Consider the following 14,129-nt stretch of genomic DNA (forward strand, 5'->3'; position numbering starts at 1 on the left):
GAAGGAAGGAAGGAAGGAAGGAAGGAAGGAAGGAAGGAAGAGAAAGTTTTTATATTCCTGAACTCACTGCTGGGGCAACCCACTACCTCTGCCACCAGGTAAAGATGTCAGAGACCCTTTGGGCTGAAATGCCAGGCAATAACTGTACTATCTAGCTAAGACAAATATCACTTCTCTGTGCTGCATGTGCCAGGTTTTGGAAAGGTGATATTACATAAGCTTCCCCAAATAAGACCAGTTTTGCTGGGTCTGCGGGTATCCATTCATTATCACCAAGGCCAAAGGCACTGCCAGCCGTGATATATATCTTACCAGATTCAGGTGGATTTAAGGTCTTACAACGTTCCACCTCTTAGCTGTAAGGACTGTACTCAGACATCAATTTGCACTAGAAAGTCTTTGAAAGCACTCACTTGACCTTAAGGTCCACTTTTCCTGACAACCTTTTTTCCATCTGCTGATGGCATAAAAAGTGCAGTAAAACTTTACTGACCTTAAGTAATTTTTCTGCACTCAGGAAAGCTCTATCTTGGCATCTACACATACCACTGGCTGAAGGATTTCAAAGCATGAAATCCATCTTGCTGGCTGTCCTTCTTCACTGCCCAGGAAGTGGACTGCTTCCTAAAGTCTAAAAGTAAAATAGCTGGTTAAAAGTTGAACCCAGATTTTTAAACCATTTACCTGCTTTCTGTTATTTAATTAGCTTTTTCATGGGATTCTTTCTCAAATGTACTACGAGTGAAGAGCCTGCCCTGCACTTGTCCCCATGACAGTTGCCATGCCTCCAGCCAGAACAGATCATTCAGCAGACGCTAGGTAACTCTCAGCAGCAATAAAGAATTACCCAGGATGCTGACAAAGTTCCACACAATAACTCTGGAAGAAAAATCTGTCAAAGATGGGTTTTCTCTTATGATGCTCTGTTTGAAGATTTTCTAAAATACTTCCTTCGACCACAAGATTTGTACTACATTTTCAACAAATAAATGAATAAATAAACCAACATTTCAATCAAACTATGTTTTCTCTCTATATAAGTCACTCTTACCATGTCTGGAATTGTTTATTCCTTTAGCTGATTCTTACACTTTTATTGATTAGGAAAGGTGCTTAGGAAAGTTTATTATGGGACAGATTTGGGCCTCTATGGTATGTATCTTAAAATTAAACAAAAAAGGACATAATGGATCAGGATAATGAAATAATGCAAGGAACTAAATTTGGTAGCTGGGTCCATGTTCTAACAACTGTTATTTTGATTATTTGGGGCATGAAATATGACTAAGTATATTATTTATTAATGAATTGCCGAAACTATGCATTCATCCAGAAAAGAGACAGCAATGTCTCCATTTCAAAACAATTTAAAATCATCGGTTTAGAAACTCATTTCAGTAATGCAGTAGCAAGCAAAAATAAAATACATTTATGTATATAGCCATGACTGACTTAGAGGTTGCCAGTGATGGTAATTCTATAGCCCTCCCCTGCAATCTTTTCCCGTGTTTTTGCATCGCACTCAGAGAGAAATCCAGAAAATTCCAAGAAAAGAATAAGGTTATTCTACTAACTACAAAATAGCCAGACACAGTTTATGCCTCCAAATGCTGTGAGTTTAATAAACAAGTTCCAAAACATATTTTGTACTACAATTATGCACTCAAATAGATTTGGAGCCCAATTTAGATCCAGTCTAAATTTATGTTTAAACATCTCCGGCCTTCCCAATGTACACTGATTGAGGCTGATTTAGTAAGGATTGAATTTTTGAGAGTTTTATGTTTTTGTTTGTTTTTGGTGTTTTAACTAATTGAAAATATTAAATGAAACCATCACATCAAAAGGTTGTACGATATGTTAGAATAATATAAATTCTTGTAAGTGGTGTTGTACGAGATGTTAGAATAATATAAAGTCTTGTAAGTGGTTTTGTTGTTGTCGTGTTTGTGTGTTTATGTTAGGGCTGGCTTGACCAGTTGTTGGGACCTCCCAGCAGTATACAAAGCTGTCTTCTTGTCTCCTTTTGGCAGCTAGATCAGTTGATCCTATAAGTTCTCGTTTCTATACCTGAATGTTAGGTGTTTCTATCTGTCCTCCAGCCATGTGATCTTTCAATAAATAAATAAATTAAATAAATAAATAAATAAATAAAGGTATCCAAATGTACATTCTCTCTCCATTAAATGCTTATTAAACTTTTTATGCTTATGAAAAATACTACATTAGTCAATTATTGGTGTAAAATGTGAAGTAACACAACTATAAGCAGTACCATTGTATAGCATGATTATACAATACAAAAGCATCAACAAATATGTGGACTCAATGTTAATGCCACCGTATCTACAAAATCCATGCTGGGCTTTAATTGTGTTAGTTTTAGAAGACAAGGTCACCCAGAAGCAGTGATTTATAGCAGCCTTTCCCATTATTGGTGTCTGTTCAAGGACAGAGAGGAATCATTTCAAAAGTCTCAGTCAGTACCTTTTTTTACCCACACTAAATTTATATGTTGAAAAACAAAACATAAAAAGTCAATTCAAGTCTCTGATCATAATATACTAATTCAGATGCAGTAGTCTCGGCAAACTATATTTTTTCCCTCAGGCTGTAACTCATTATGTCACTAAACTTTTGGTGACTCAGATCATATTGTACCAACACTGCTCTCAAAATGCAAATTGCTAATGACTTCTCTTAGACCAATATAAATCTGGGAAATATGTGCAATTCAATGCAGCATTTTCAGGAGTACCATAAACATCCTTCCTCATAAGTCTAAAATAATGGCAATCAAAATTTTATTTCATTCAGCTATTCAGCTACTGTCATGCTGAATAGGTATGAGGTAACATTTGGAAAACATTGGCACTCTTGCATATAGTACACTACTACACAGAGTTAACATACTTTCTTTTTATTTGAACAAGTTTGAACAAGTATCAACAGAACAGTAAAAAATCCCCACACACACACACTTTTTTTTTTTTTTTTCTTTTTTTTTTGTCATTTTCCATTATTTTTAGGACTTTGCTGTTTTATAATATACCCTAACTGTGAGCAACAGCAGAACACCTTTAAATTTTCAGGCTCAAATTGTCAATATATTAAACCCATATGTGCTACTAGATAAAAATAACAACATAACAATGAAATATACAAAATGTAAGAATTCTTTAAGTATATAATCTCAGTATGAATTATGTTGTAAGGTAAGTTTAAGTTTTACTTTGCTTAGAGTAAAGGAGGTTGAATTATTGTTTTGCAGGCTATATTATGACAATTAACTATGTAATTTATGCAGTAAATTCAAGATTTTACATTAGACTGAACTGTAGAAACCCAACCATTTAGTTTGAGAAAGGTTAATAGGTGACATAGTGTCACAACACGGGCTTGAATAGGAAACCCCAGTTACCCAGGACTCTTGGAACTGATCATGGACTGGACAGAAGACAAGGATTTCAGAACATTGGCAGAGGAGGAGGTGATGTGTGCTCAAGAGGGCACACTGTATAATAAATTACCAGAGAATGAGAAGCAATATTCCCTGTTCAATTATGGGTCCTGTTGTATTGTGGGAAAGCATAGGAGGAGGAAGGCAGTAGTGATGGCAGAAGTGAAGGCCATCCAGATGGCTTTAGATACTGCTGAATAAGAAAAGCAGCAAGTGCTCTGTCTCTGTATTGACTCTGTTTTGGTGGTAGAGAATCATATTAGAGAATACTTAAACATTCCATACATAAGTCCATGGGCCCTCACAGGACTCACAGGGTCCACACAGGATCTCACAGGGCCCACACAGTACCTGTGTGCTGAGGGAGGTGGCTGATGACATTTTAAGGTCACTCAATAATCTGTGAGTGGTCATGACAAATAGGCTAGGTGGTTAAGGACTGTAGGAAATCAAAATCACTTATCTGCAAAAAGGGCAGGAAAGAAGATCCTGGAAACTTACTACTTCTGTGCCTGAGAAGGTGATGGAACAACTAATCCTGGAAACAAATTCTGGGCATGTGAACAAAGAGAAAGTTATCAAGACTAGTCGGCATGGATTCATCAGAAGGAAGTCATGTTTGAGAAGCCTAAGGTAAAAAGACTGGCTTTGTAAATGAAGGGACAGCAGTAGATAACATCTGCTTAAGCTTAGTAAGGATCCCATAAGATCCTCACAGCTGATGTATTGACTGGATGAGCAGACTGTAAGGTGGATTGAAAACTGGATGAATAGATGGGCCCAGAAGGTGGTGAGCAATGGTACAAAGTCCAGTTTGAGGCCAGTAAATAGCCTTGTACCCCAGGGATCAATACTGGGTGTAGTTCTCTTCAACATCTTCATTAAAGATCTGGATGATGGGGCAGAATGTACCCTCAGCAACTCTGCTCATGACACAAAACTGGAAGGAGTAGGTGATACACCAAAGGATTGCATGGCCATTCAAAGGGAACTTTACAGGCTGGAGAAATGGGCTCACAGGAATATCACTGAGTTCAACACAAGGGGAATGCAAAGTCCTGTACGTGGTGAGAAATGCACTCCATGCTGGGTGTTGACAGCCTGGAAGTAGTTTTGCAAATAAGGACCTGTGTCTCCTGGTGGAGAGCAAGTTGCACATGCACCAGCAATGTGGCCTTGCCACAAAGAAGGCTAATGGTCTCTGGGGCAGCATTAGGAGGAGTGCTTCCAGCAGGCTGAAGTGATCTTTGCCTCTACTCCGCACCGGTGAGGATGGATCTGGAATGTTGTGTCCAGTTCTGAGCTCCCTAGTACAACAGAGACACACTGGCATACAGGAGAGAGTCCAACAAAGGACCAATAAGATGATTAAGGAATGGGAGTATATCTCTTATATGGAAAAGCTGAGATAGCTGTGACTGTTTAGCCTAGAGAATGCACAGAGGAGATTCAAAAAAAGTCTGAAGGAAAGAAAACAGGTTTTCCTAGAGAAAAACCCATAGGGCAGGGCAGCCCTGAACCCCAACGCATGAATGCACTCAGCTTGCAGAACTCATTTACCATGACAGGATTAAATCTCCACCTTGTGCTCATTTTTTCTAAACTGTGCAGCATGAATTAGTATTCAGTTTCAACCTAAATAAATGGTTTCATGATTATTTGAACTAATGACACTTAGTTTGCTTCAAATTTATGTAATCATTATGAGCTCCAGTGAAAGCTTTTCCTGTAGGTGAAACTCTTATTCACACTCATTCCCTGCAGTCTAAAAAGTGTAAGCTCAGACAGAAACTTGACCTTCAGTTTGTAAACTAAATGGGTCTCTCTTCTTCTAACTATTTACTTGAATGAAACTGATAGGAACGTTCCTACCTCTCCTCTACTCCCTGAACAAATTTGGTTGAAAGTGGCAGAGAAGAGCTGACAATACACTCCTACAAAATCTACACATCATGTGGCTGCCTAAATCTTATTTCCATAAGAAGTCAGCTAAAAATATTCAGGTGAATGTCATAAATTTTAAAATTCCATTTTTGTGTATGAAGACAGTGAATTTCTTGTGGAACATCCTTCTTGTGCTCAGTTAACTCAAAGTTTGTTTCATCTCACTATATTATATACAATGATCTTAAGGGGACAGTAGAAAACGATGTTCACAAGAGCCATGAACAGCTGCATTATTTTCATTCAGTGAAAACTGAAAGATATAATGTCAACAATAAATTGCAAACAAATTATCAGACTATTGACCATTTTTATCAGTTCATGAATTTCCTCTCCCATGTTTCTAGATCAGACACGGTTAGGATAATAAATGCAACTTCTATTCAGATACAATGTTAGGCCACAAGTATATTTCTCAGTGAATAACCTACAGGTAGAATAATTCCCTAGGTCTAGTGAGGTACATGGAAAATTTCCTGTGCAAATGCTTACTTCCCATCAGCTTCTTGAACTAGCATGATATACAACTAAGAACTGAGTAGGATGATGTATATCGGAGACAAGTACTTGTTCCCCAGAATGCTTCTAAAGAACCTTTTTGCTTGTTTTTGTTTTTGTTTTTTATTCAATGTAGGGTTATATTATAGTTGAATTACACTAACATAGTTTTCACATTTGAGGTAAAATTAAATGCCATCTAATACCATCATCGTAGCAAATTTCCCTGATTACACATGAAATCATCCAACTGGAATTGGGAAAGAGCTGTTATAATGTTACTGGCCATCCTATTACAGTGTACTACCTGTGCCAGTTATGCAACAGCAGTTGATGAGCAGATATTCAGTGGCATTAAAACATTGGAGGAGCATTGATGGCAATAGAATAGTGAAATCATAACACAGGGCAGTAACATGGGTCCAGTGCTGCAAAACACGAGTTGCCTGAGTTAATCATTTCCTCTACTGTCAACATGTTTAAACTAGAAATGGGACTAAGTACTTTGTTGATACCAATCCACTTTTCTTTTTATTCTACAAAAGAGGATGAAGCAAATGTGACTATTTACCAAGCCTCATTTGCAGCAGGGCTTTGTCACATCTTCCACGAATAGCATTCCTGCTACCAGCAGTCTCTCACATTCAAAAGCACTTAGCACAAACATATTTCCACAGAATAAATTCTTAACTAAAAAGTAACTTTATGGCTGTATATATACATGTATTTTACATGAGGGTCACACTTTAACAACTGCTCTAGTTAAAATGTGGTAATTGTATACCTGTGAAAGCTTCAGACAGGCTTTATTTGAACTCTCCTATTACGTGCTTGACTAACACATTTCTTTCTCAAAGTGACAAATGAAACCCATGAATAAATTACACTAATTCAAGTATGTTATTTACCTCACCCAGATCCTGAATCACCATTACACATCAGACAAGTGATGCTTAAAAGGATGAGATTATAGGATATAGCTCAAAGTTTGTCTTAATAGCTAACTGCAGCTCCAGCTCATCTTTCAAACTTCTATTTTTATAACTTAAACTGCCACAGTTGGATTACTACTCACTGCCTCATGATTTGAGATGGCCAAATTCTCCACACTGTTGCAAACTCAGAATATTTTCAAGGACTGAAAATAACTTGAGGGGCAAGCAAATGCATTAACAAAGAATAAAATATGTTCTATAATTTCCTAACTTTTTTGTGTGTGTCAAAAATATCCTTGCAACTCTCTTTGTATCTTCATTAAAATTGACCTTTAAAAATTATCCTAATGTTTTTCACCTCTGTTCCTTAAAACTGAAAATCAGGTACAGTGTACACATGCAACAACAACGATATTAATATTAATAATAAAACAATGTTTCTCCACTGGTCTACATCTAAAAGGAATCTAACTGGCATTTTGAAATTTCTGAAAGTGAATTTGAAATATGTTAGCTAAATGGCAAGTTACTAGAACAGACAGAGAAATTATTTAGAGAATTCTACAGGCTTTATTACATGCACACACACAGACACGCAAAAAAAAAAAAAAAAAAAAAAAAAAAAAAAAAAAAAAGCCAGACATGATCACGAAGCCTTAAAACTGCAACGTTTTTTATGATAAATGCAAGGATATTGTATTGGTGAGAGAACCCTAATTCTGCATATAAAATATACATAAATGGACTGGAGGAGTGATAATAGATAGCAAAGAAAGATTAAGCTGTAGAAATTAATGAAAGGTTCATAACATTTGAAAGTGTATGCCTGAAAAACATGCAAAATCAAATATAATAAATACCTCATGCATACTGACATATGGCAGATGGAAAACATTAAAAATAGAGGTCTGTCTGTTTCTGTTATGTTTAAAAAATATAGGTTCTTTTGTCCTCTTCCTCTGCAAAGATTTTTAGCTATCAAAGATCGAATACTGGTCTCTAATCACATCCTCAAATGTATGCGTATGAACTTAATCACCTATGCAGTTATTTCTTTTGTTAGTAGGATACATTTTTCAATGCTGAATATATACTGTCAGTCTTGCTTAAATTTGATTATTAGGAAACTACTGTACAGTTGCAGTTTCTTGCTCTTAATATAGACCTTTATATAGTTCACAAAAGACTCCAGAAGGATTATCTTTCATTTAGGTTTTGTGACTGTCTAATGCATCATATTATAAACTATATATGACATGCTGACCCAAGCTTTAGATAGTAAAGCAGAGAAAAAAAATATTTCTGCATGTACTTTCTTTAAATTTTATTTTAGGCATTGCAGCTGATTTGTTATTTACATAGTGAATCTCCTTCCTAATTTGAACACTTATATGAATGCATTTATAATTTACTAACAGTGCCTATATGAACCTGTGATTTAAATGCAACTTGCGTACCAAACAAAGAACTGATTTCTCACCTATTCGCTGAAGCACAAAGCTATCTTCCATGAAATTCCAGAGTTGTCTTCCAATTTAAACTCAAGGTTAATTCCTTTGCATTCCTTTCATACATTGTATACAAAAAAATATGATTAAAAAATATGATATAGATCCATTGATACTGGAGATAATAAACATGGTTGATTTTAATTTCCAGACTGACCATGCACCTTAAGAAAGGTACACAATTTAAAAACAAATTATGTTTATAGGAAAAAGTCACAAATAAATAAGTTTTGTGAAGATGAAGAAAAGAGAAGCCACAGCCTTCTTTTCAGCTGCAAGAATAACATTAGGAAATGCAAGTAAGGGGTACTATTGACAAATAGAGAGAACTTCCCTTTGTCCAGCATGCAGGGGTCACATCAGGAAAGGACTATTAGCCACAAATGAACCTAAAAATTTAGCAGTAATGAAAGGAATCACTCTTACTCATACAAGCAAAACATATAAGTACTTTTTTCCAAATGGGATATATCATATGATCAGCTTGAAAGGGAAAAAGCTACATTTTTTTCATAACATAACCTTTCCTCATCAGAAAGACCTACAAACATCTCTAAATTGCAAACCAGTCTTACAGTCTATTGACTTGACACTTTCCATCTTTGCCAGCTGGCTGTAGTGATCTTCTAGGCTTTTCCCTTGGAAGCCTCCAAAGACATATGTTCTTCTGCACAGGATAGCACACATATCCCTTTGCTCTTTTGCATACCAGAGTGCTCACAGTTAGGATTAATATTTACATATATACCTGGCTGTCTTCCTCATCTTTTATAAAAGTAGGCAGTTTTTTCCAAGATCCAATATCACCAGACACTTAAAGGTGATCTCATATAGCAAAATTTATCACTGACCTTTGACTGTATTATCTGCTTTTTGTCACCCTCTTGCCAAGACTAACATGCCTAGGATTTGTGGATTTCAACAAGCTGCCTTTAATTTTTATTATTAGTATTATAAATAACTTGTCAGAGAAACTTTTACTTTTCTCCATGTGAATTCCTCCCCCCGCCTCTCTCCACCCCCCCCCCCAAAAAAAAAATAATAATAATAAATAAATAAATACTCAGACACTGGTCTGAGTTCTTTTCAGTCTAATGCCAACAACACTATTTCATTTTTTTTTTCAACTTGTGACATTTTAACATGTAAGATCAGATATTCCATTGTCTGGCCAAGCTGGAAATAACAAGCCAATACAAAGATCTCTATGAAACCCATTTCCAAGTCACAGAACACTCCAAGATAGCACACTTTAGAAGAAAACAATTCTTTCATTTAAGTGCACATTTACACACATAACTTTAATGAAAAACTCTTGCTGATCAATACCTGAAGTGTTCTGCATTTATATTCACTCTGCTCTACCTATGAGCAGTTTTAGACAAAGAGTATCTAAATAGTCTGTTTTTCTGACCAAGGAATGTAGAAAGTTGCATTCAGACTGTTTAATTCTTAAAACACTCGTACTGTAGTGGATGGGATATGTAGAATATATTTAGCAGCACCACTTACATTGATTTGGCTCCCACATATGAAACTTCTGTGCAACAGAGACTCATCATGTTTTCAATTTATTGTATATCTAGGCACATACACAGAGGTAACAAAACACGTCATTTTCATTTGCAAGCTGAGTTCAACATATATCATTCTTTTCGAAATAAATGATGGAATACATCATCAATATAAATAATGATCTTTATATTTAAGACTATAATTAACAATTACTTCTGATATAAAAACTACCTGCTTTTGATTTTACTACACTTTCACAAATCTTGTTCATTATTTGATGGCCAAATTCTCTCGTTTCGTAAAATGAGTATAAATCTAAGACTAATTATAAGTTTTACTTCAGAGATCTCTTTTGGTTGATAAAATATTTATGATTTAACAAGCCCTATCTCTAAATGATTACAAGTAGCCAGCCAGTGTTTAAAATGAGAGGAAATGTTATGTAAGCTTCTCTTGATAATTAAAACCAATTTTTCATTAAGCATAACAGCTCTCACAGAAATATGTAAAGCTAATGACAATACCTAGCAAAATGCAGAGCTTGCCTATTTCTAATTAAAAAATATTTTAAGGACTGCAATCAAGTATGTCATCGGAAGCATGATTTTGCACAATCATCATGTGGCAAATACTGCAGGGACAATCTTGTTCAATATAATCAATGTCATATGTAACTATTTAGCTTTTGTACCCATTTTAGTATGCTGATGATAAACAATTTCCTTACCATTCTAGAAATGTTTGCCTGTTTATGAAAGAAAATTCAACAACAGGAAAAAATCCAGATGATTGCAATTGATACATTTTTCTAACACCAAAACACTGTTGGGTTTTAAGATTATCTATGACTTCATCTACATAATATTCAAGAAATTACGTAATCAGAAATTATGCTGCAATGAGAGTGACAAAGAGGGGCCAGTATGCTAGTACTCTTAAGTACCTATTGACTATAAAAATATTGTAACAAACATTTTTTTCTTTAAACTTATGTATTTGAGGAGGCAAACAGACAGCTTGGCATCTACCCCAGACATCTTTGTATCTTACCATATAGTTCTTCATATATTAATCCACGATTTCTCTAACATACATATTCCATTTGCAGCCAATGTTACATATTAGGCATAAATCAGAAATTAGGTCAGATTCTGAAGTCAATTCTTTGTACCAAATTGTCAAGAACTGTGGAAATATACCATATAGGTTGACTTTTCTGTATTTTCTCTGACTTCTGCTTCTCTTACTGCTTAATGACCCTATGGAATGCATTAAATATGCACTTGCTGCACATTCATTAAATATGAACAAAAAAATGGCTCTCCATCACTTCCCACCAATTAATATTTTGACTCACCATCACATATATATAGCTGTGTATGTGGCTCTCCATTACTTGCCACCAATGAACATAAAGTTTCCACATTTGAAAGTCCAGTAACATATTTTCTGAAATGGTCTATGACTTTATTAAATATATTAATGTAAAATACATTAATTACATTTTAGAATTAAAAGTCATAAGAACTGTGTATGAAACAGACATCACAAATGCCAATGTTTAGAAAAGTTGTTAAGGATGAGAAGTTTTTTGTGCAAGAAACAATTATATTGCATGGCAGATATTTTTGACTCGCAAGACAGAAAGAACAAGTTCATCACTTCAGGTTAAAAATACTTATGCTAAATGTTAAATTCAGAGATTTCTTCATTAAGGAAATGAACAAGAAAAAAAATCATTAGAAAAGATCAGAAAGAAAACCACCTCTCTCTGATCACTTACAGGTCATGTTATTAAACTCATTTCCACTCATTTTTACACCCTGGAGAAAGCACTTTTATTGATTTTTCCAGATTCTTTGGTAGATGAACTAATAAATCAGATAGACAATTCAAGTTAAATACTACTCTGCTGGAGTAGGATCTATGAATTAAAATAAATTTAAGATAATTTTATACTTAATTTAGGAACCATAAGATTACACTGAGATGTAGAAATGAATTCAGAATCATAAATCACAGAATAGCTTAGGTTGGATGGGACCTCAGCAAATCTTTTTGTCCAGCCCCTGCTCTAAGCAGGGTCAACTACAGCATGGTGTTCAGGGTCTTGTTCTGTCAGGTTTGAATACCTCCAAGAATGGAGAATCTACAATCTTCTGGGGGAGCCGATTCCATTATATAATCACCACCCTTTCATGGTATTATATTTCTTATGTTTAAGTGGAATTTCTTATGTATCATATTGTGCCCTTTGACTCTTTTCCTTTTGCTGGATACCACTAAAAAGATTCTGTCTCTATGTTCTTTACTACCTTGTATGTGGTATTTATACACATTGATAAGATCCCCCTTTAATGTTCTCTTTACAAGGCTAAACAGCCCCAGCAATCTCAGTCTCATTGTTTGTTAGATGCTCCAATAGTTAAGGCATACTTGTGGCCCATTGCTGGGCTTGCTCCACTATGTTCATGTATTGGAGAGTCTGGAACTACACACAATAGGCTACTGTAGATGTAGCCTCATAATTGCTGAGAAGGGAAGGATCACTTCCTTGACCTATGGACTATGTTCTACGTAATGCAGCCTGGGATGCTGTTGTTTTTTCTTAAAAAGGCATATTCCTGCTTATAGTCATTTTTCCCACCAGGGTTGCACAGGCTTTTCTGCAAAGCTGCTAAATAAATAAATAAATAAATAAAGTGTTTGCTAACAGTCAAGAAGTGAGCCATTTTCTTGTTTTTGGTATGTTCAGAAGTGGTTTGGAGAATGAGCTGCTCCATCACCTTAAAATTTAGAAAACAAACCTTCTTTTCACACTAAAGATACTTGTTTAAATAAAAGATCAAATATGGAGCTCCAGTCACACTCTCATATCTAGGTTCATAGATCTACTCATGTACACATGCATTTGTTAATAGGACATGTTTTCAATGAGTGATTATATATAATACCCTATGGCACAGGGTCCTATAATACCTATAATACCTATAGTACCATAGATCCTTTTCCTTCTTCCAAAGTCTGACTTTTGCTGCTAATAAAGTTATAAAACACATCTTTGTCCTTCAGACACCACACCAGTTTCAACTCCAGCTGGACTTTGCCTTTTCTAACCCAGCCATATATGCTCAGACAGTATCTCTATAGCACTCCCAGATCACCCAGATCTCCTTCCACTCCACTCATGAGTACATTCGAGTTGTACCAGGAGCTCCTTGTTGATTAATGCAGATCTCCTTCCATCTTCTCTTTACTTTCTCTGCACATTCTGATGAACAGCTCTTGAGCTTAGAGGAGGTAACCCAGCTCTCCTAGACTCCTCTCCAGGACCTCATTCCATGGGTTTCTGCCAAGCAAAACCTTAAACAAGCCAGTCTGCAGTTCTGAAATTAAAAGTTGTGATCTTATTTGCCCTGCTGTCTTCTCTCAGGATCTTGTACTCCACCATTTCATGGTCACTATAGCCAAGGCCACCCAAACCTTCATATCCAGTTCCACAATATTGGTGTTATGTCCACCACAGTGCTACCTTTCATCATTTCTCAGTCACCTATGTCAAGAAGTTATCTTTAATGCACTCCAAATGTCTTCTGGACTGCTTCTACACTGCTGTACTGAAATTCCAGTTGGCAGAAGTGTACAGAATTGACAGTATAATCCTATCTTAAAACCTGACTGTTCTTTGCCAGGATTTGCCTATCATGTTTATTTAAAATAAATGTTTGCAATTACAGATGGCATCTTTGAATCAACAGATAGTGGCAACCAATTCTTGCTCATGACTGTATGTTAGTCATATCTTAGAAACTGCAAATCAGCTTCCAGTTGAACTGAATCCAATCTTTGCAGTTCAGAAAAATATCCAGTGGTTAAAATTTCATTAAACAGTAACTTCTAAGCATGAACTTTGTTAAATTACTAGAAGTTCAAGACTGTAACACTTTCTACCAGGACTGTTATACGTATGCTATATTTCAGAAGCAAACATATTTTCCAGTTTATCTACTTTATTATCAAATATATATTGCAGCTTATTCAAAATGATGTGTTCTATTCTATATAAAATGACATTACTATACTGTCTTAAAAAATAATTGAGAAGACTGTCTCCAAATTTATGACTGGCTCAGTCAAGTGTAGGTGAACAGAAAAAGTTCAAGAAAAAAATTACTGACACATGAAAAACTATGTAACAGAATATAGCATGTTAAAGAACATGTTCAAGAAAAAAAAAAAAAAAAAAAAAAAAACTCATTCCTTTAAAAG

The sequence above is a fragment of the Oxyura jamaicensis genome, chromosome 1, assembly GCF_011077185.1.
Source record: "Oxyura jamaicensis isolate SHBP4307 breed ruddy duck chromosome 1, BPBGC_Ojam_1.0, whole genome shotgun sequence".
NCBI lineage: Eukaryota > Metazoa > Chordata > Aves > Anseriformes > Anatidae > Oxyura > Oxyura jamaicensis.